This window comes from Phacochoerus africanus, chromosome 6 (assembly GCF_016906955.1).
Source record: "Phacochoerus africanus isolate WHEZ1 chromosome 6, ROS_Pafr_v1, whole genome shotgun sequence".
NCBI classification, from domain to species: domain Eukaryota; kingdom Metazoa; phylum Chordata; class Mammalia; order Artiodactyla; family Suidae; genus Phacochoerus; species Phacochoerus africanus.
The window spans coordinates 124,654,651-124,675,695 of record NC_062549.1 but is presented as its reverse complement, the minus strand read 5'-3'; the positions used below and the strand labels follow the sequence as shown (position 1 = coordinate 124,675,695).

Here is a 21,045-nt window from a genome sequence, read left to right as displayed (position 1 = left end):
CAAAGGGTTTATTCGAAAGACGTTTCAGATTACTTGGCTCTAATATCATCAGATAGACATGGACATGCACCAGTATAATGAAACTCAAATATGATTAAATGATGTCATGTTGAGTTCCCGTCGTGGCGCAGTGGTTAACAATCCGACTAAGAACCACGAGGTTGTGGGTTCGATCCCTGGCCTTGCTCAGTGGGTTAAGGATCCGGCATTGCCATGAGCTGTGGTGTATGTCACAGACGTGACTCAGATCCCATGTTGCTGTGGCTGTGGCGTAGGCTGGCAGCTACAGCTCTGATTTGACCCCTAGCCTGGGAACCTCCATATGCCACAGGAGCGGCCCTAGAAAAGGCAAAAAGATAAAAAAAAAAAAGTTGTGTCTATAGAACATAAGCACATTGCTAGGCACATAGAAAATACTCAACAAATGTTAGCACAATCAATTTGCACTGCACTGAACACAAAGCCAATAATGCTGTCTTTTTTTTTTTGGTCTTTTTGTCTTTTGGGGCCAGGCCTGTGGCATATGGAGGTTCCCAGGCTAGGGGTCCAGTTGGAACTGTAGCTGCTGGCCTACTCCACAGCCACAGAATTGCGGGATCTGAGCTGCATCTGCGATCTGCACCACAGCTCGTGGCAATGCTGGATCCTTAACGCGCTGAGAGAGGCCAGGGATCAAACCTACGTCTTTATGGATGCTAGTCGGGTTCGCTAACTGCTGAGCCACGACGGGAACTCCCAATAATGGTGTCATGATTTGGCCACCACTTTCTTCTGGGGCTTGCCAAAAAGGAAACTGAATCTGAATCAGATTAAGGCTTTAGCTGTAATCACCAGTTTACAGGAAATGCAGGAGACAGAAGAATATAAGTGGCGCTTAAGTAAGTGACACTACTAGGATACAATCAGCAAACTCTAGGCTGTGGGAAAGGCTGCCGTAAAAACTCAGTTCTTCAACAAATAAATTACAAGGGAGAAAATAAAGAGAAGATAGGAAAACCAGAGATCAAAAAATACTTAATACTGTATGTTAAATAATCACGACCTGTGGATCTTTTTTGAGTCCTGATTCAAATGAAAAATTCTAAAAAAAATTGGCATTTATGAGACAATTGCAAACTTGAAGACTGACAAGATACCTGGTGTTATTCAAGGAATTATTTAAAATTTGGGGGTATAATAATGTAATGTTTAATGAAAAGAGACCTAATCTTTTAGGAGAGAGACATTGAAATATTTATGAATGAAACGATATCTGGGATTTGTTTCAAAATAATATAAGAGGGAAAGTAGGTGGGATATGATTCAAATAAGACTGGGAATGAGGTGGTAACAGTGCAAGGTGGGTGATGATTATATTACATGCCTTTTTTTGTATCCATTTTTCTCAATAAATTTTTTTTTTTTTATCTTTTTAGATCCACACTTGTGACATTATGGAGGGTCCCAGGCTAAAGGTCAAATTGGAGCTATAGCTGCCGCCTACACCACAGCCACAGCAATGCCAGATCCAAGCTGTGTCTGTGACCTACACCACAGCTCATGGCAATGCTGGATCCTCAACCCACATCCTCATGGATCCTAGTTGGGTTCTTCACTGCTGAGCCATGAAGGGAACTCCTAATTTTTTTTTTTTTTTTGGCTTTTTAGGGAGGCACTTGCAGCATATGGAGGTTCCCAGGCTAGGGGTTGAATCAGAGCTACAGCTGCCAGCTTACACCACAGCCACAGCAAGGAGAGATCTGAGTCACATCTGCGACCTACACCACAGCTCATGGCAACACTGGATCCTTAACCCACTGAGTGAGGCCATGGATCAAACCTGCATCCTCATGGATATTAGTCGGGTTCTTAACTCACTGAGCCACAACGGGAACTCTAAAAAACATTTCATATTATATGATAAGGCATACTTCCACCAAGACACCCCCTTCCCGCACATTCACTCAGCAACTATTTTATCAGCTGTCTACCCTGTGCCAGGTACTGCCTTAGGCACTTTCAGAACATCTCCAGTTAGAGGGACAAACAAATTATGAACCTGGTTCCCCTAACATGGTTATGAGGGCTCCCTGAAAGCCCGTAGTACAGCACCACTTCACTTTTAGAAGTCCAATCTTATGTTAACATTTCACCTGGTTTTTTTGAGGTGGGGTTTCAAAGCAAGATCAATCTCAACTTATTCAGTAAAAAACCAAGAAAGACCCTACACTACTTTTTCCCTCTTTTTTTTTTTTTTTTTTTAAACCTTGCGCAGCAGCAAGTAGAATTCATGGAATAAGGGAGACAGGAAACAGGCCTGGTGAGCAGGGTTCTTTCTCTCCAGTGTTCAGGATTTGGTCCTGTCTTATCCCCTGGACACCCACCTGAAAATCTGGAGTGCTGTCAACTGCCCTCTGGACTCTCCATCCATCACTTCTATTAGCTTTCAAGTGCATATTAAGCTTCATAGCTGCTGGCAGCTAAGACCTTTGTATATTTCTCCTTCCTGCACATCCAATTTTAATAAGATTTGAAATCATTTTGCTCTTCTCTCAAATAGCTACATGTAAAGATTTTCTCTGGCATATGTTTAAACCAAAAACCACTCTGTGAATTGGCCTGCCTGCTGAGTGTTCGTCATGACACAGAACATGCCAAAAATTCTGGAGAGGAAGTTGGGTTAACGACGTTCCCAGCAGGGCACTGGGCATCGCCTGCGGTAGACGTCGTGACAAAAGGGGTGATACTGTTTCCTTCCAGTTTGCCATGGAAATTACTGTGATTTGGGGGTAACACGAAATAGCAAAAGGATCTTCACCTGTCCTTCCGTTTCTGCAGATCCTGCTGCTTTACATTTTAAAAGATTGAAGAAAAACAGCCACAAATGACATCTGCAGCTATTAACTAATTTTATGTCCCTGTGTGGCTCTAAGCTGTTCCCAGTGGTCTGTTCTGTACCAATTACCTAGACAACCTAGACTTTGATTAAGAAATGTAGTTCTTGTTTCTGACCTTTTTATTTATGCCCTGCTGTCTACAATACCGCCCGGTAGCTTTTCCGTTCTGCTGATTCTGTGTCTAGCTACTAAGAGGTACACTGCTTTTTTCCAAATTATGCTCTGAAAGGCATAAAAAGAATTTTATGAAATACACTATGGCAGTGATTCTCAACTGGAGTCAATTTTGGCCCCTAGGGGATACCTGGCAGTGTCTGGAACTGGGGAGTGCTCCTGGAGTCTTGCGGGTAGAGGCCAGAGTTGCTGCTCAACATTCTTCAATGGACAGAAGGGCCCCTCACGACAAAGAATTATCTGCCCCAAGTGTCAGAAGTACTAAGGCTGAGAAACCTAGCATTACGGTTACATAATAAGATGAAAATAAAAATTATGGGGTAGAAAGAATCAAATTTACAAGATACTAACATTTTATTTTAAGTTAGTCTTTAAGGCATAAACTACTACTAATTAGAAAATATAACATCTGCCTGGAAATAATAGAAGTAATTCTTCATGACTAAATGATTGGTAAATATCTTACTATAAAGAAAAATCACTGGAGACGGAAGATATATACATGATGAAACAAATTTTTCTACCAATTCCACTGTAAAGAATAGTGATACTTTTTTTATATGGCTTGATTTCATTATGATAACTTCATTTCAAAACAAATCTGAAAACCTATGATCTTATTCAAATAATAATGCATTGTTTCAAAAGTAGGCATAAAAAGACAACACATCAACATTCAGCCATGTAAGAATACTTCTATATATTACTGGTTTTTCACATTCAACATCCTTTACAAACACAAAAAGCCACAAAGTCCCATCTGCCTTTGCCCCTAATGCTCTCTACACAGATGTCTTTAATTTTGAAAAGCAGGAAAGAGAAATATCTATCATATTTTAATAATAAACTTAGTAGACTCAAACACTCAGAAAAACTAACAAATCGATAAGGTTGTTACTTGCAACAACTCACATACAATGATTTCATCATTTAGCATTTCATAGACAAAGCTGAGAGACATGCCGTCTGCCCTTTTTTTGGTGATAACAATGGTTTATAATGTTAAATGTTTCATGTGCACAACTTTTAAAAACATTTTTTTTTGTTTTTTTTTTGTCTTTTTTTAGGGCCACACCCATGGCATATGGAAGTTCCCAGGCTAGGGTTCAAATCGGAGCTGTGGCCTACACCACAGCCACAGCTATATGGGATCTGAGCCACGTCTGTGACCTGCACCAGAGCTCACGACAACGCCGGATCCTTAACCACCTAGCAAGGCCAGGGATCGAACCCACGTCCTCATGGATACTAGTCGGGTTCGTTAGCCACTGAGCCATGATGGGAACTCCTGTACAACATCTTTTTATTCAAGTTTTTCAATGACCAGTTACTCTGGAATAAACTTCAAAAATATTTTGTTCCTTATTGTTATATTGACAACACTGTAGCTAGCTAAGTTTAACTGCGAAATATTTAGGAGTCATCTGACTGAAAAGAACTAAAATATTGATACATATCCCCAAATATAATTTTTACCCTTTTCTTTCAATAATTCTAGATATTTACAGTAATAATACTTTTGAAAAATATGCCAGCTGTTAAAAAAAAAAAAAACAACAGAAGTGTAAGTAAACCATTTAATAAGGTAAATACTGCAGACCACAATTCACACAGATAAACTCTGTTTGGACTATAGGCCCTGTACCTTTTCTTCTTTTTTTTTTCTGTAACATCCCTTAGCTCCAAAGGTCGCTGACCCCGTACCTTTTCTTAAAGGGTGTCTCACTGCTTAGCTGGAGGGCAAACCGTGAGGAAGAATATCTAAATGTACCCAATTTAAACCATGCTAGCGCTAATTCTCACAAACATCAAGAAACAGCTATGATGCTCAAAGAAACATAAAAAAAAATGTACGTGATTCCACACAAGGAAAATCTTGTTTCTATAAGTTAAAAATAGTGAAAAGAAACGTCGTAAAAATATCTGTGCTCCCCAGCTTTCCAGAGTATGAAAATGCTTTTTTTTTAATGACAAAACTTAAGAGAAGAATTCCTTGTCAAAGGGCGTTATGAGTCTACTGATCAGAGATTTCACATTCTTCATCTTTCTCAGAGCAGAATTTTCACTTCTGTGGGAAGAGTCACCATTGTCCTCTCATCTAAATTCTCATCTAAATTCTCAAGGTTTTATTTGCAGAAGCATATCCTCTGTTTTGATCTTATGAGGACTCCAGAAATAAAATTCTAACAAGGAGCAGATAATTTTCACATTTTCTCTGGATGCTGGTTCATATTTCTTATTGCTCAGGGCTGACAGCATCAAAAGCGCAGAACGTCTTTCCTTGGGGAATTACTGCACGTGGTGATCCTAAGCCTTTGGCTCGTTTCAACAGCACATCACTATTTCAAGGAAGTGTCAAAGTATGGGAAAATGCTCATGATAGCAAGTGAAAAAAATCAGCTTTCAAAACATCATGTGTGGTACATCCTTAATTTGGCTTTAAAAAAAAAAAGAGAGAGAGAGACAAAAAGAAAGTCACAAGTACACTAGAGAAACTGCAAGGAAATAAACCAAAATGTCAAGGGTGGTTATCTTAAAATGTCAAAAGTGGTGGGATTATGGATAATTCTATACGTCTCTCTATTATATAGTTTTTCTATAATGGGTATATATTACTTTTTTAATCAGAGAAATGACATTTGTTGGAGTTCTCATCGTGGAGCATCGGGAAAGAATCCTCCCAACTAGGAGCCACGAGGTTGCAGGTTTGATCCCTGGCCTTGCTCAGTGGGTTAAGGATCCGGCGTTGCCGTGAGCTAGGCTGTAGGTGGAAGACTCGGCTTGGATCCTGTGTTGCTGTGGCTGTGTCATAGGCTGGTGGCTACAGCTCTGATTCGACCGCTAGCCTGGGAACCTCCATATGTTGTGGGTGCGGCCCTAAAAAGCAAAAAAAGAAAAAAGAAAAGAAAAATGACATATTTGCATATAGGTGCTTAGCATATTTATTTTAAAATACACTTTTAGGATCTAGAAGTCTGATTACTTTAAAAAAATTTTTTTAAACAGGGAAATACATCATATAGAATTATTTAAGATGCATAAGTATAACTTATAATTAGAAAGTAAATAGCCATGTAACTACCACTTGGGTTAAGAAATATTTTTACTAATGCCTTCACCGACCCCATGTGACCCTCTCCAACGAAGGGTTAATCAACATGCTAATCATACACGTGCTTTCCTATGTAGTCTAACCACTGATCCTGTTTGCCTAAAATGCAGAATTTGATGTTCATTGCTCTTGAACCTTGGGAGAGAGAGTGAAAACACAGAGTTCAACTGTATGCTGATGTGACATGTGGCTGATGTGACATGAGAATGATTAAAGGGTTTTTGCCCAAGTCAGCTGCTCCAGGAGGAAGTCTAAAGGCCTAACATGGAAAGTGTCACAGAACTGCCTGCGGGTGGGTGCGACTTCAGGTCTCAGACAATGAGGAAATGGCACTTTCCGCTGCAAGTTGAGGACTCTAATCCTTTGACTGGCTGCTGCTGTTTTAGAAACCACAGTCTGGGCACACCTTTGAAAGAGCTGTAAGGCCAAGAAAGTTAGAGAAAAGCATCCCCAGGATTAAAAGAGAAGGCACACAGAAGGCTTTTTTTTTGGCTCTTTATGGCTACACCCGCGGCATATAGAAGTTACCCGTCTAGGGGCTGAGTCAGAGCTGCAGCTGCTGGCTTAGAGCACAGCCAAGGCAACACCGGATCCCAGCTGCATCTATGATCTATGCTGCAACTTGCAGCAATGCTGGATCCTTAACCCACGGAGCGAGGCCAGGGATCGAACCTGCATCCTCCAATGGATACTATTGGGGTTTGCTCCCCAACAGGAACTCTAGAAGGCTTTTAATGAACAGGTAGCCAGGCGGCATTTACAGAGCATGTGGGAGGGACCTGTGCCTCCATTAGACTCTACGTAAGAGGAATATTAGTATTTGCAAGAGCAAATGAGCCCAGGTATGGAGCTCGTTAACTGTGCGGAAAGACAAGGGTTAAGAAAGCTCAGGGTTCCAATTTTCTACTGTTGTATAATGAACTACCTCCAAACCCAGTGGAGATAGTTCATTATACAAAAATCATTTAGGTCTCACGGTTCTGAGTTGATTGGACTTAGCTGGTCAGTTCTCGCGAGTCTTTCACGCATTCATGACTGCGGCGGCAGGCATGTGACAAGGACTGACTGGGCTGGCACACAGGTGGCTGTTTCATTCTTGCGTCCAGCCATTCGGCTGGAACAGCCGCATGTGTAGCTGGACTTCTTCAGAGCACAGTGCTCAGGGCAGTGGGGCCTCTTACATGACGGCTGACTTAGTCCAGAGCAAGTGTCCCCAGAGACGGAGGTGGAAGCTGCATCACATCTGCCCCACCCTGCTGGTTACACAGGGCCGGACCCGATGGAGTGGGGGTCCCCCACGTGGGCATGCATACCAGGGGCACGGCTCACTGAGTGGTCATCTTTGGAGACAGGCTGTCTGTCACTCCCAAGGAGGCTCAGCAAAGCAGGGCCTAAGGGTGGAGAGAAAAGCAATGCGGAGGTCCTGGCCAGAACAGAGACCGTTTTCTTGGCCGTTCTGATAAAGGGTTCTTCCTCCTTCCTTAGCGGAGAGGACTGGATTGCCATTAAAATCCATTAATAGTATGTGTACTTGTACATACTTTATAGACATATCAATTATATTTAATATATGTATATAAGTTAAATTTATATATTTATATAGTTTAATTTAATGTTTATATTATATAATTAAGTATATTTAATACAATATAAATAAAATATATTTAATACAATCAATTGTGTTATATTTGTATTGTAAATATATTTATAATATATTCAATATATCATATGTATTGTAATATATGTATATTTTATACATTGTAATATATTTTAATATGATAAATATATTAATATGATATATTCATATACATACTGTAATTAATATAAAATATTCATTTATATTTAAGTGAATAGTTCTCATTCTATATCATGACCTCAGGAACTATCAACAAATCTTTGGCTTATATACATAAAGTCCCAAGTTAAAGAACAACTTGAGATAGTGGTTATAGATTAGTTTCCAAATAGGAGTCACACTATCTTAGTATTTCGGTTAATATTCTGGCACCCAGAATGGGCGGACCAGGTAGGTGTGCACTTTCCCCTCTTAGCAGGTCTGAGGCGCAATACTGGGTCTAGGATTTAGTAAACATACAATATCCCCATGCCAATCTTACATGGGGATCCTGGCTGGCGCTTAAATTCCCTAACAGTCCATTTACTAAAACCTGGAGATTAAATACATGGTCCCTTTGAACTTCAGATTCTGAGGTACATTTAGGGCAAATGTATTTAGAATTTATTTAGGGCAAATTTATTTGGAATCATTACCTTTAAGGTTGTATACTTTGATTAATTTAACATAATTTTCAACAGCATTTAGAATCTTGGAGCATCCAGAGGCTAACTGATTATAATTTAGATGAACCTGATTACTATAGAGGGCTTCTTAAAAGGAAATTAACGTGAGTCACTGTTCTGTGAGATTGATGAAAAAAGCTGCTGGGTTCTGAAGTTTCTTTTCCTAAGATTTGTCTGTGTGACTTGCAGACATGGTGACAATTAACCATTAAAACCTCACGTCCCTCTGCTACCTGAGAACAGCACATGTGCATGTTCAAATACTGGGGTGGCTAAGCGGGGCTTGGGGCGGTGGTTCACTTCTGCGCAGCAACCTTCTGCTGCGGTGGTGCTGAAAGGGCAGCAGGTGCCCAGGGAATGTGGTCAGCAGGGGAGCTGCTGTTGCCCTGACTTGAGAGGTGCGTGGGGATTCTCTTTCCGTTGGTTGCACCTGCCACAGGCTTCCTGGACCCCCGAAGAACAGAACAGCTTCTCTTTAATTTTAAAATACAACAGGTTGGAAAGTATCCATCGAGTCTATTCTCAGACATCTCTGAAGGTAAACTCGTGACACATAAAGTGGTAACTACATCAGAGTTAGAAGAGTCTTCGGTGGACCTAGATTCTTTTTTTTTTTTTTTTCTCATCAAAGTATTTTAATACCAGAAAAGAGTACACACCCAGTATAGGAAAAATGGGCAAAAATAATGATGCAATTCAAGTTACAAGATAAGTAAGTTCTGGGGTGAAATGTACAGCACAGCGACTCGAGCTAACAGTACTATACTGCGTATTTTAAGGTTTCTAAGAGTGGAGATCTTACAAGTTTTCATCATAAGAAGAAAAATTGTAACTATGTGAGGTGATGGATATTAACTAAAGTAACTGTGGGAGATCCCGCTGCGGCACATCAGGACTGACGGATTTCTCTGCAGTGCCAGGATGCAGGTTTGATCCCCAGCCTGGCACAGTGGGTTAAAGGATCTGGCATTGCTGCAGCTGTGGAGCAGATCACAACTGTGGCTCAGGTCTGATCCCTGGCCTGGGAACTCCACATGCTGTGCGGTGGCCAAAAAAGAAAAAAAAAAATGTGGTGATCATTTCATAGTATATACACATCTATCAAATTGTTCTGTGGTATATCTAAACGAATACAATATTATATGTCATATATCTCAGTAAAAAACCAGAATGACAAAAATAATTACGTAAAAAAAGGTAAATGATTCAGTTTGGTGTATTTCTTTTGTGGCCATTGTATAATGTACATATATAACATACATTATCTTTTAAGAAAGATAAAATTGGGTTCATAGGATAAATATCATTTATCCCTTTTTTTCACTTAAAGCACTATAAATGCATTCCTAGGCCACTGCACAGTCTTGATATTAAAAATATGATATTTAAATGAATGCATAACATTTTACAGGATGGGTACGCCATAATTTATTTAGCCCCATTTCTATTGTTGGGCATTTTTATTATTTCCAATATTGTGGTCTATTGATTGTAGCAACATTATTAGTAAGAGCCAGTATTTATTAGTGCTACATGTATCAGGAACGGTTATCCTCATAAAAACTCTTATATGGTGTGCTAAATCAGTCAGGGGTGAGACAGTTGTGGCCTCTGAACCAAATCCAGCCTGCTGCCTGGTTTGGTAAGTAAAGTTACTGGAACACAGCCACTTCATTGGTTGATTTATGGTCTATGGCTGCTCTCTTGCTACAGTGGCAGAATTGGTGGTTGCAACAGAGACTATACGGTCAGCAAAGCCCCAAATATTTAGTATTGGGCTCTTTATAGAAATAGTTTATCAGCCCCTGGATTGTAAATATTCCTTCCTTCCTCCTGCTCCACTCTCCCTGCCTCAGTGATGTGGCACCCAGCCATGTGACTCTCTGGCCAGTGCTTCTGAGTAGAGGTGACACAAAGTGTACACTTGGACTTGGCTTCTTCCACGTGAGGCACTGCCAGGAAAGGAACAGGCCCCTAATAGTCCGATCATCCTGAGAGAATAAGTGACACTTATCCCACCTGAACCAAACCATAGCCTGGAGCCAGTCCCAGCCTGGAAGAGTTGAACTTTAGCTGACCTGCTGATGTGTGAGTGAGAAATAAATGCTCATTGAGTGTCAGTGAGTTTGGGGGGCAACTTGTTATGCAGCATCGCTGTGGTAACTGACGAATAGTGGACCCCTCCTTACTCCTGTATCTCCTTATGAGGACTCTCTGAGTGGGGACTACAGATGGAGAAACTGAGAAACGGATGGAGGTCAAAGCGAGTCAACACTAGTAAGAAATGGGAAAACCAGGATTTGAACTGAGGCAACCTGGCTTCACTGTCGGTGTTCGTTCTACTCTATGGCCTAGTGTATGAAATACATAAATGTTTGTGTATTTGCTTGAATTTCTGACTATTTCTTCAGAATTTTCAGCAGGAAAATTTCCAGGTCAAAAGGTAGACAGTCTTAAAAGGTTTATAATACAAATTGTTACACCACTTTCCAAAAAGCTTGCAACAATGAACATTCACTGGTTTTTACTTTTTTCTTTTTAGGGCCACATCTGCGGCATACGGAAGTTCTCAAGGCTAAGGGTCAAATTGGAGCTACACCTGCTGGTCTACACCACAGCCACAGCCACACCAGATCTGAGCTGCATCTGTGACCTATGCCACAGTTACAGCAACACTGGATCCTTAACCCACTGAGCAAGGCCAGGAATCAAATCTACACCCTCAGATGCTAGTCAGGTTCTTAATCCACTAAGCCACAACGGGAATTCCCATTCACTGGTTTTTCAAATACACTTTTTTTTTTTTAACTTCCCCAGCATCCAATTTTATAGGCAATTACCGTTTTAGTTTCATTCACTGTTTTAGGTACAGTTTTAAGATAGTGGCCTTGACTTTTTTTTTTTTTTGCTTTTTTTTTTTTAGGGCCACACCTGCAGCATACCGAAGTTCTCAGGCTAGGTTTGACCCGGAGCTGTAACTTCCACCCTATACCACAGCCACAGCAATGCGGGATCCAAGCCTCGTCTGTGACCTACGCCACAGCTCCCAGCAATGTCGATCCTTAACCACTGGGTGAGGCCAGGGATCGAACCTGCAACCTCATGAATACTAGTCGGATTTGTTTCTGCTGTACCACATTGGGAACTCCTGACTTTTTAAAAAATATGCTCTCTGAATCATTTTCCTTTTAATTAAAAAAAATGAAGTACAGCTGATTCACTATGAATCTTTAGCACTAGATTTGACAAAAGCCCAGGTAGACATAGATCAGCAGGGCACTAAAGAGAGCTGGTGAACACTAACCTCGGGACTTCTAAAATGTAGAATTCTAGGGACGTACCCAGGAAATTCATGCAAAGTTGTAACAGGAGGCAAGAGAGCTAGTCAAAGTTTAAAGTAGCCCCAAGGTAGGGATGACCTTGGTCAAATTCAGATCTTAACAGCTATTGTAGGAGTTCCCCTCATGGCTCAGCGGAAACAAATCCAACCAGTAACCACGAGGATGCGATCCCTGGCCTCGCTCAGGGGGTTAAGGATCTGATGTTGCTGTGAGCTGTGGTGGAGGCCAGTGGCTACAGCTCCGATTCGACCCCTAGCCTGGGAACCTCCATATGCCAAGGGGGCAGCCCTGAAAAGACAAAGAAAAAAGAAAAAGGGAAAAAAAAAAAAAAAAGGAGCTACTGTAGTTGAATACTTTTGGCCTGACCTAAGCACAGAGGAATGTAAGATGGGCTTTCAGGTTATGTGAGTCCCAGGAATGAGAAGCATGGCCCATATCCGTCTCTCAGGGAACAGGAAGGTCACAGCAGCTTGCTTTCTTGGAGTGAGAACATCACCAACATCTAACAATCCACTTTTCAGTTCAATAGTAAAATGTTGATAGCTGCAGCAGTTTTTAAATTAAGTATTATTTTAGAATAGCCTAAAAATCTGTTTGGAATGATAAGATCCTGTTTTGAAACTATTACAAATCATGCAAACCAGATGGCCATCTCTCATTTTGGAATTTCTCAGACAGGTGTTAATCTAAAATTGCCTTCGCCATTTCTCTCTTAAATTCCAAAGAAGTCTAAAAACAAAACAAAATGAAACCTATCGAAAATGCTTCAGAGACAGATGACAGCTATTTTGATCATAGGTTTTTTTTTTTTTTTTTTGTGGCTGTGCTGGCTGGCACACGGAAATTCCTGGGCCAGGGATCGAACCCGAGCCACCGCAGTGACCACGCCGGATCCTTAACCCACTGTGCCACAAGGGAATCTCCAGTCACAGTCATAGCCATTTTTACAGAGAAGGAAAGTAGCTGACATGTAAAGAAAGTGCACTGAGACAGTTTCTAAGTGAAAATGTTTTTGGCTGCCTGCTGGAGAGTGAGTGAGGACCTACCACGCTGGCAGTTATTTCCTACCACACAAGCAACTCAGAGAAGTCACAGACTTCATTTTGCTGTGCGGGGGACGTGCTGAAAGGTAATTATCCAAAGACCCTCGTGAAGATGTGCTGACAGAATGACCTACGGAGCTGAAGACAATGGCTCTCTCATAAATTGTGCCTGAGTGGCTGTTGCTTAACAGGCAGTATATGCCTACATGCCCCCCTGCCAAAAAAAGCCACTTTTGAAAAATTGTACCAAAGACTAAGCTAACTTGACTCTATTTTAGGCCCTTAGTTTTTCTTCCACCACTCATTCATTCCTAAAATTCTAAGTTATTGATATATGGATCATAATAAGGCCATATGTGCTGAGAAATATTAAACCAGAGCGTTAGTTTAGATGAGTATTAGCAACAGCAGGAAGCTCAGGGTGTTCAGAGCTAGCAGAGGGCACACAGTTGGAATCAAAAACTCTGTAGCTGAGGCCCTGAATGGTTTGGGATGTGTCAAATATCACCCGGTTAGTAAGTTATGTGCCCTTGTGGACAAGTTCCTGAGGTTTAGCATCCTCTGTAACATGCAAATGCTGCGGAAATTAAACAAAATCATGTATAAATATATATACTTTAAAATTCCCATTTGTGGAAATATAATAATGCATATATTAATACAGGTACACATATATCGGGGATTATGCAAAGAAAAAATTGCCCAGTAGAGATGCATAATAAAAAATGTGGGGATCAGTGAAAAAGCCTTAGTGCCTGGGGCCTGGTAGGGTTCTTTTCTCCCAAGTGTCAGGTGCAGCACGCCTGCTCCTTCCCCGACACCGTGGGTCTCCATTCAATGACCCAAATCCGGCCTAGCTGTGAAACAAGAAGGGCTGAGCTAACCATATGGAGGAGCCTAAATACCTCTTTTTTTTTTTTTTTTTTAATTTCCTTATGGCTCCACCCACGGCCTGTGGAAGTTCCCAGGCCAGGGACTGAATCCAAGCTGCAGCTGCCACCTATGCCACAGCTCTGGCAACACTAGACCCTTTATCCCACTGCACTAGGCCAGGGATTGAACCCATAGCTCCTCAGTGAACTGAGCTGCTGCAGTAGGATTCCTAATCCACTATGCCACAGCGGGAAGTCTACAAATACATCTTATTTTTAAAGAGGTCCTTTACATTAGAACTCCATCTGCTGCTGGATCAGTATAAATAAGCTTACATATCTGGCTGCCTCTACTATACCTAGCCTATGTCAGTTTCCTAGTTCAGCTAAGTTCTTTAAGAATTTAATATTCAGGAGTTCCCGTCGTGGCGCAGTGGTTAACGAATCCAACTAGGAACCATGAGGTGGTGGGTTCGATCCCTGCCCTTGCTCAGTGGGTTAACGATCCGGCGTTGCCGTGAGCTGTGGTGTAGGTTGCAGATGCAGCTCGGATCCCGCATTGCTGTGGCTCTGGCGTAGGCCAGTGGCTACAGCTCCGATTGGACCCCTAGCCTGGGAACCTCCATATGCCGAGGGAGCGGCCCAAAGAAATAGCAAAAAGACAAAAAACAAACAAAAAAACAACAACAAAAAAAAGAATTTAATATTCAAGTGAATGACAAACTAATTTAAAATTTCTGATCTATATTTTTAACTGCTAGGAGTTTTAAGGTATGACTTAAAAGGAAAAGAGCATCACAGAGAAATGAAAAGATATTAGCACACCAGAGTCCATACATGTCTTGATGAGATTTTTTTAAATGTGGGGGAGATTGTGATTTGGACATTTCATCTAAAGAGAAAGGTAGAGTTCTTTGTAAGTTAAATAAAAATAACTATTATTTGCATTGCTTTATGTACATATATATATAAAAGTTTCTCAATAGATACTGATCTTTAAAAATTTGCCGGGGGTTAACTTCTTTCGCTGACACTCAACACTTTCTTGGGAGGAACTGTGGTCTGGGAAAGGGGAAGCAGGGAGGGGCAGGACCCACACCCGTCTTGTGGGATTTTCCTGGACATCAGGCGTTCTTCCAAGTAGTTAGAGGAAACGCCTTCACGGATAAAGTCCCCAGAGGGCAGCGCTGTGACTGCCAAGCAGCAGGGGTAGGAAGGGCACCCTTGGCACAGCTGGGCCCCCGGGACAGCAGGGCTTCGATGTCAGGCTCCACGCCGATGGTACCTGAACATACATGCAGTGATCTCTCTACACTCGGAGGGAGAGAGGAGTGTCGAAATCCTAAGTCAACTTAAAACTATTTCTATCATACTTTATGGGTAACTTAGAAAATCAGCAAATATTTTCCTACCCAGGTTTTTTTTCTTTTTCGGCCACCCCACCACACAGGGAGTTCCCGGGCCAGGGGTCAGATGTGACCCGCAGTTGAGACCAAAGCTACGGATGCAGCAACGCCGTATCCATAACCCACTGCGCGGGGCCGGGGACGGAACCTGCGTCCCAGAGCTCCCGAGACAGCGCCCATCCTATTGCGCCACAGCGGGGACGCCCCTTCCCTCTTGCACTGAACTTACTAGTAGACAATTTCGGCTTGCAAAGCAGGACAGCGAACGTCAACCCCCACATGCCGCAGCGTCTCTGCTTTAGAAGGGCTCCCTGTCAGTACTGCTAAGACAGCATTTTTAGGGTCTGGAACATCTTTTTGTATTTTGTTTCTTTTTTTCCTTTCTCTTTACAGCCATACCTGTGGCATATGGACATTCCCAGGCTAGGAGTCGAATCAGAGCTGCAGCTGCCCGCCTAGACCACAGCCACAGCAATGCGGGATCTGAGCCACCTCTGCAACCTATGCCGCAGCTCACTGGGACTCCGGATCCTTAACCTACAGAGCAAGGCCAGGGATTGAACCTGCATCCTCACAACACTGTGTTGGGTTCTTAACCCACTGAGACACAATGAGAACTCCTCTTTTTGTGTTTTATTCTAAGGTGAGGTGTTTTTCTTTTTAAAAAACACTTTTTTTTTTTTGTCTTTTTAGGGCTGTACTGGGGCATATGGAAGTTCCCAGGCTAGGGGATAGATCAGAACTACAGCTGCTGGCCTACACCACAGCCACAGTCATGCAGGATCCGAGCCGCATCTGTGACCTACACCACAGCTCACGGCAACGCCAGATCCTTAACCGACTGAGTGAGGCCAGGGATCGAACCCGCGTCCTCATGGATACTAGACGGGTTTGTTAACTGCTGAGCCACAATGGGAATTCCTAAAAAGTACATTTTAAAATAATTTAAAAAACTAAATCAGATCCATGGTTGCACTGATGGGTGACTGATCAGGAAATTTCTAGGGAGAGAGAAATGCTTTGGGTCTTAACAGAGGTGAGGGTTACATTAGGAGAAAACATTTGTCAAAGCTGATGAAACAGTACAACTTAATATTGGAGAACTTCATTTTATACAAATTATACTGCAACAAGAAAAAAAAATCGGAAGGAAATATAACCAGTACTGAAATATGCTTAGATTGAAAATATCTAAATGGCAAGTGCTCTTACAGAGTTAAAATTATCAGCTAGGAGGTGATGTACTCAGGTTTCGGGTTTCGGCCCTGAAAAATGGAAGGGAAGAAGGGTTTGAAAGACAGCTCGGAGGGAGATTTAACAGGTTTTGGGGGTTGCGTGGACACGGGAGTGATGTGTGGGTGAGAGGGAGAGAGCAAGCAGCGCTCCCAGGTTTGGGGCCTCGGCAACCCAACGGCCTGCGGTGCCACCTCCCGAACAGGCAAGGCTGGCAGACAAAGCCACAGGGGAGGGATGAGCTCGTGAGTTCAGTTCTGCATGTACTGAGACCCACGTGTCTGTGATCATGCCCGTGGCATTCAGGAGGCGGCTGGACAGACAGGTCCCGGGCTGAGAGAACAGGGGCCAGAGCCGGAGGTAGAGGTTTGGGAAAAGGAGAGAAACCCTGGGAGTAACTGCTGTCACTTAGGGAAAAAAATTCAGAGCGAGCACAGGGCTTGGGACAAGCCCTAGTCATCTTCCGTCCTTAACGGCTGGATGAAGAAAGAAGGGCTGATCTTCTTCAGAGGGGTCCGAGGAAAACCAGAAGAAGGTGTCGCTGGAAATCATGGAAGAGGACCTCAGAAGCAGAGAGCAGTCAGGGGTGGCAAATGTTGCCAAGAGGTGACGAAGCTGGGGACGGAAAAGCATCTGTGGGATTTCGTGACACACAAGTCACGGCTGACCTTGACAAGGACAACTTCATGGGAGAGAAACCAGACGGGAGTGGGTTGAAAACCAAGACCGGCAGGTAGACAGTCCATCTCTTCCAGGAAGTCCGCGGACATGACGCAAGACAGGCACTAGCCGGGCTGGAGGCACCAGTGCATTTTAAACCACTGCCAGCAAGTTAGCAGGAAGGGACAATCTCAAGGGAAAAAGCTGTGGGCAGGTGCACCGCCCAAGGTTTCTGGGGGGACCCAGAGTAGAGAGGAAGGGACGACGACCCCCCCCCCGCCCCGTATCCAGCCTGGAGGAAGGAAGGGCAGGTGCATGCGGCTGTGGACGTCTGAGTGCAGAGCTGGGACAGTTTCTGTCGATGTCCCCTGACTTTGAGCATAAACAAAGGGAGAGAGAAACCTCAAACAGAAAAATTACTGTCAGCTCAACTTGTCTTTCCAATGAATTTAAAGTTATAAAACATCTCAAACATACAGAAAAAAAAAGTCTGTATAGAAAAATAGAGAAAATAACATGAAAGGTAGTTCTGTACCCACCAGGAAATGCAGACAGGTGTCAACAGTTTGCCATGGTAATTCAAACTCTTTCTAAGAAGAAATGCCACACTCCAACCAGACCTGAATCCTCTCTCCTTAGATTCCTCCTCTGTCCCTTCATCCTCAAAGGAACTCATCATCTGGAAACCAGCATCTAGCTTCCCCGTTGCACAGTTTGGTATTTTCACTACATAAAAGGCCACGTTCTGTGCAATACCTGGTGCTACATACATTGTGCTGTGAAGCACAGAGACGCATTCCAAGCTGCATCCTGAAGTCAGGTGCCCAAGAAAACACTTAAAAGTCAAAAGGGCCCAGGCTGGTTCTCTGACTCCACCCCCAGTCAGATGCAGGTGTAAGAGAGGGAGGATTTGCAGAGGTTTCTTTGGAGAGTTGTGTTGTTTTCCAGCAAATACTCTTGAGAGGCAGGGTAGGGTCAAGGCTTCCTCACCCCAAGCCTAGAGAAAGTAGGCTTCCGCAGGACAACCTGCTAGCTCAAAGCGCAGATCCAGGAGTTTGGGAAGTGTTTGGACTGGACCCCATGGTAAGCCTGAAGAATCCCCAAGAGAGAGGTCCCTCAGGTTTCAACCAGCCACAAAGCACCTCAAAAAGGTAGAAAAGGACAACTTCTTTGCATCTGCTTTTCAATAACAATAATCACTTAAGTGACTTGACTACTAGGGCTTAGGGGAAAAAATAAGGATGAGTCGATTACTTTAGGTGGTGCTTCAATTACAAAAAACAATGAATTAATGAGTACATTATTTTCAGTGCTTATAAAGTGCTCTGCCATGCTCACCCAGGCAGAGCATTCTCTTCATATAGTCTTTGTCATCTAGGAGTCTCTGCCTTCTTTGTACCAAGTAAATCATGAGTGGTCGGGCAGGCCAAACAGTTAAGTGATAGGCTGGACTCCTTCAATGAGAATAAGAACCAAAAAAGCAAGCTCCTTTTTGTTCAAAGTTCTTGCTGATTCAGAGGAAGTACATACTCAGTTTAATCAAACATTCTTTTCCCGTACGTGGGTGTTTGAAAAATTTTATCAGTACTTTGCTCTTAAAATTCTCACCTAAACACAAATCTTCCATGCCACGAAGAAATTTAAAGGGCTCTTATTTATTCAGCACAAAAAGTATAATTCAATATTTCTCAAAGTACAATCCATTGATCTTTTTTTTTTTTTTTTTTAGAGCCGCATCTGCGGCATATGGAGGTTCCCAGATTAGGGGTCAAATCAAAGCTGCAGCTACCAACCTACACCACAGGCACAGCAATGCTGGATCCTTAACCCACTGAATGAGGCCAGGGATTGAACCTGCATCCTCATGGATATTAGTCAGGTTCATTACCCTTGAGCCACGATGGGAAATCCCACTGATCTTTTGAATCAAACTCAGCTGATATACTTTTTAAAATGCAGGTTGCCAGGACCTATCCCCAGATCTACTGAATCAAAATCCTTATAGATGAAGCTTAGGAACATACATTTTAAAAGTTCCCCAGATTATTCATACCAAATTCGGGGGGAAAGAGTTATAAGCAAAGGCTAAATAAATAATAGCCTCTCAGGGAATCTCTGTCTGGTTTGCTAAGATGAGATTACATTGAACAACTACTTCACTGGCAAGAGTGCGAGAACGAGAACACAACACTCAAGGTTCCTTCCATTCCAAGATTTCACTAAACAACAAATGATTTATCAATATACTAATAATTGCTGTTAATAAAAGGAATATGCTATAGTTCTCAACAATGTGAACCAATAATTTAGTTATTTAAAATTGGATTTCCTCTCGAAAAGACATATACACTCCAATGTTCATTGCAGCACTATGTGCAATAGCCAAGACATGGAAACAACCTAAATGTCCATCGACAGAGGAGTGGATCCAGAAGATGTGGTACATATACACAATGGAATATTACTCAGCCATTAAAAGGAACAAAATAAAGGCAACTGGGGCAACATGGATGGACCTAGAAATTATCATGGTAAGTGAAGTCAGTCAGACAATGAGACACCAACATCAAATGCTATCACTTACATGTGGAATCTCAAAAAAGGACACAATCAACTTCTTTGCAGAACAGATACTGACTCACAGACTTTGAAAAACTTATGCTTTCCAAATGAGACAGTGTGGGGGGTGGGGGGATGCGCTAGGGGTTTGGGATAGAAATGCTATAAAATTGGGTTGTGACAATAATTGTGCAACTATAAATGTAATTCATTCATTGAGTAATAAAAAAGTCAAAAAAAGTCAAAAAAAAAAAAAAAGAAACCGACACTTATCATAGTGATGGCGCTGTTTTTATCAGCAGCTGTCAATTAAGATAAGGCTTTGGAGGAAAAGAAAATCACCTCTATTTTAGGCATAGTCAGTATTTTTGAGATTTTTGAGAGGAGTTTGGTTTTTTGGTATATGGTATTCAGAAAAAAATGAGAGGAGTTCCCGTAGTGGCTCAGTGGTTAAAGAATCCGACTAGGAACCATGAGGTTGTGGGTTCGGACCCTGGCCTTACTCAGTGGGTTAAGGATCTGGCATTGCTGTGAGCTGTGGTGTAGGTCACAGATGCAGCTCGGATCTGGCATTGCTGTGGCTGTGGTGTAGGCTGGCAGCTACAGCTCCGATTGGACCCCTAGCCTGGGAACCTCCATATGCCACGGGAGTGGCCCCCAAAAAGGCAAAAAGACAGAAAAAAACAAAAAACAAAAACCCGAGAACTAGAACACATCATGTCATTCGAGGTTCCTTTTTTTAAATGTGCAGATATAAACAGCATTCTTGAACGCCGAAAAAATAAATAAATAAAATTGGATTTCCTTGGAGTTCCTACTGGGGTGCAATGGGGTTGGCAGTGTCTCCGCAGCACCAGCACATCCCATCCCCGGTCCAGCACAGTGAGTTAAAAGGATCCTGAGTTGCCACAGCTACTGCGTAGGTAGCAACTGTGGCTTGGATCTGATCCCTGGCCCAGGAATTCCATATGCCATAGGGAGGCAAAAAGTGAAAAGAAAAAAAAAAAAAAAAAAGAACAGAAAAAAGAGAGGGGAGAGAGTATTAAATAATAGAATTCCCCAGAGCTGAAGAAAGACCAAGTCTCTAATTAAAAGGGCTCAGGGAGTGCTCAATAAAACTGACGAAAGACCCATGTCCATATACTTCCGCAGGGAATTCCAAAAGAAATATAAAAAGGAGACCCTGAACAGGAATGACAGGTCCCCCACAGAGGACAGATAACCAAACTGACCAAGGCTTGGGGCTGTCACTGGTTTTCACCATCACTAAGGATGCGGAGCAACTGGCTCCTCGCTCGCTGCTGACGGGAATATAAACTGGTACAGCGGCTCTGGAAAACTGGTTGGCAGGGCCATTAAAAACTAAACCTGTGGAGTTCTTTGTGGCACAGCGGGGTAAGGATCCAGCATTGCTGCAGCTGTGGCCAGGCTGCAACTGCACTGTGGGTTCAATCCCTCGCCCAAGAAC

The 21,045-nt window shown here is 42.5% G+C and overlaps 1 protein-coding gene across 4 annotated transcripts in view; it reads right to left on the bottom strand.

The window, feature by feature from the left end:
* Positions 1-21,045, bottom strand: part of DIPK1A (divergent protein kinase domain 1A) — a 128,854-nt gene that overhangs the window by 40,530 nt on the left and 67,279 nt on the right. The gene's annotated exons all lie outside the window — the stretch shown is intronic.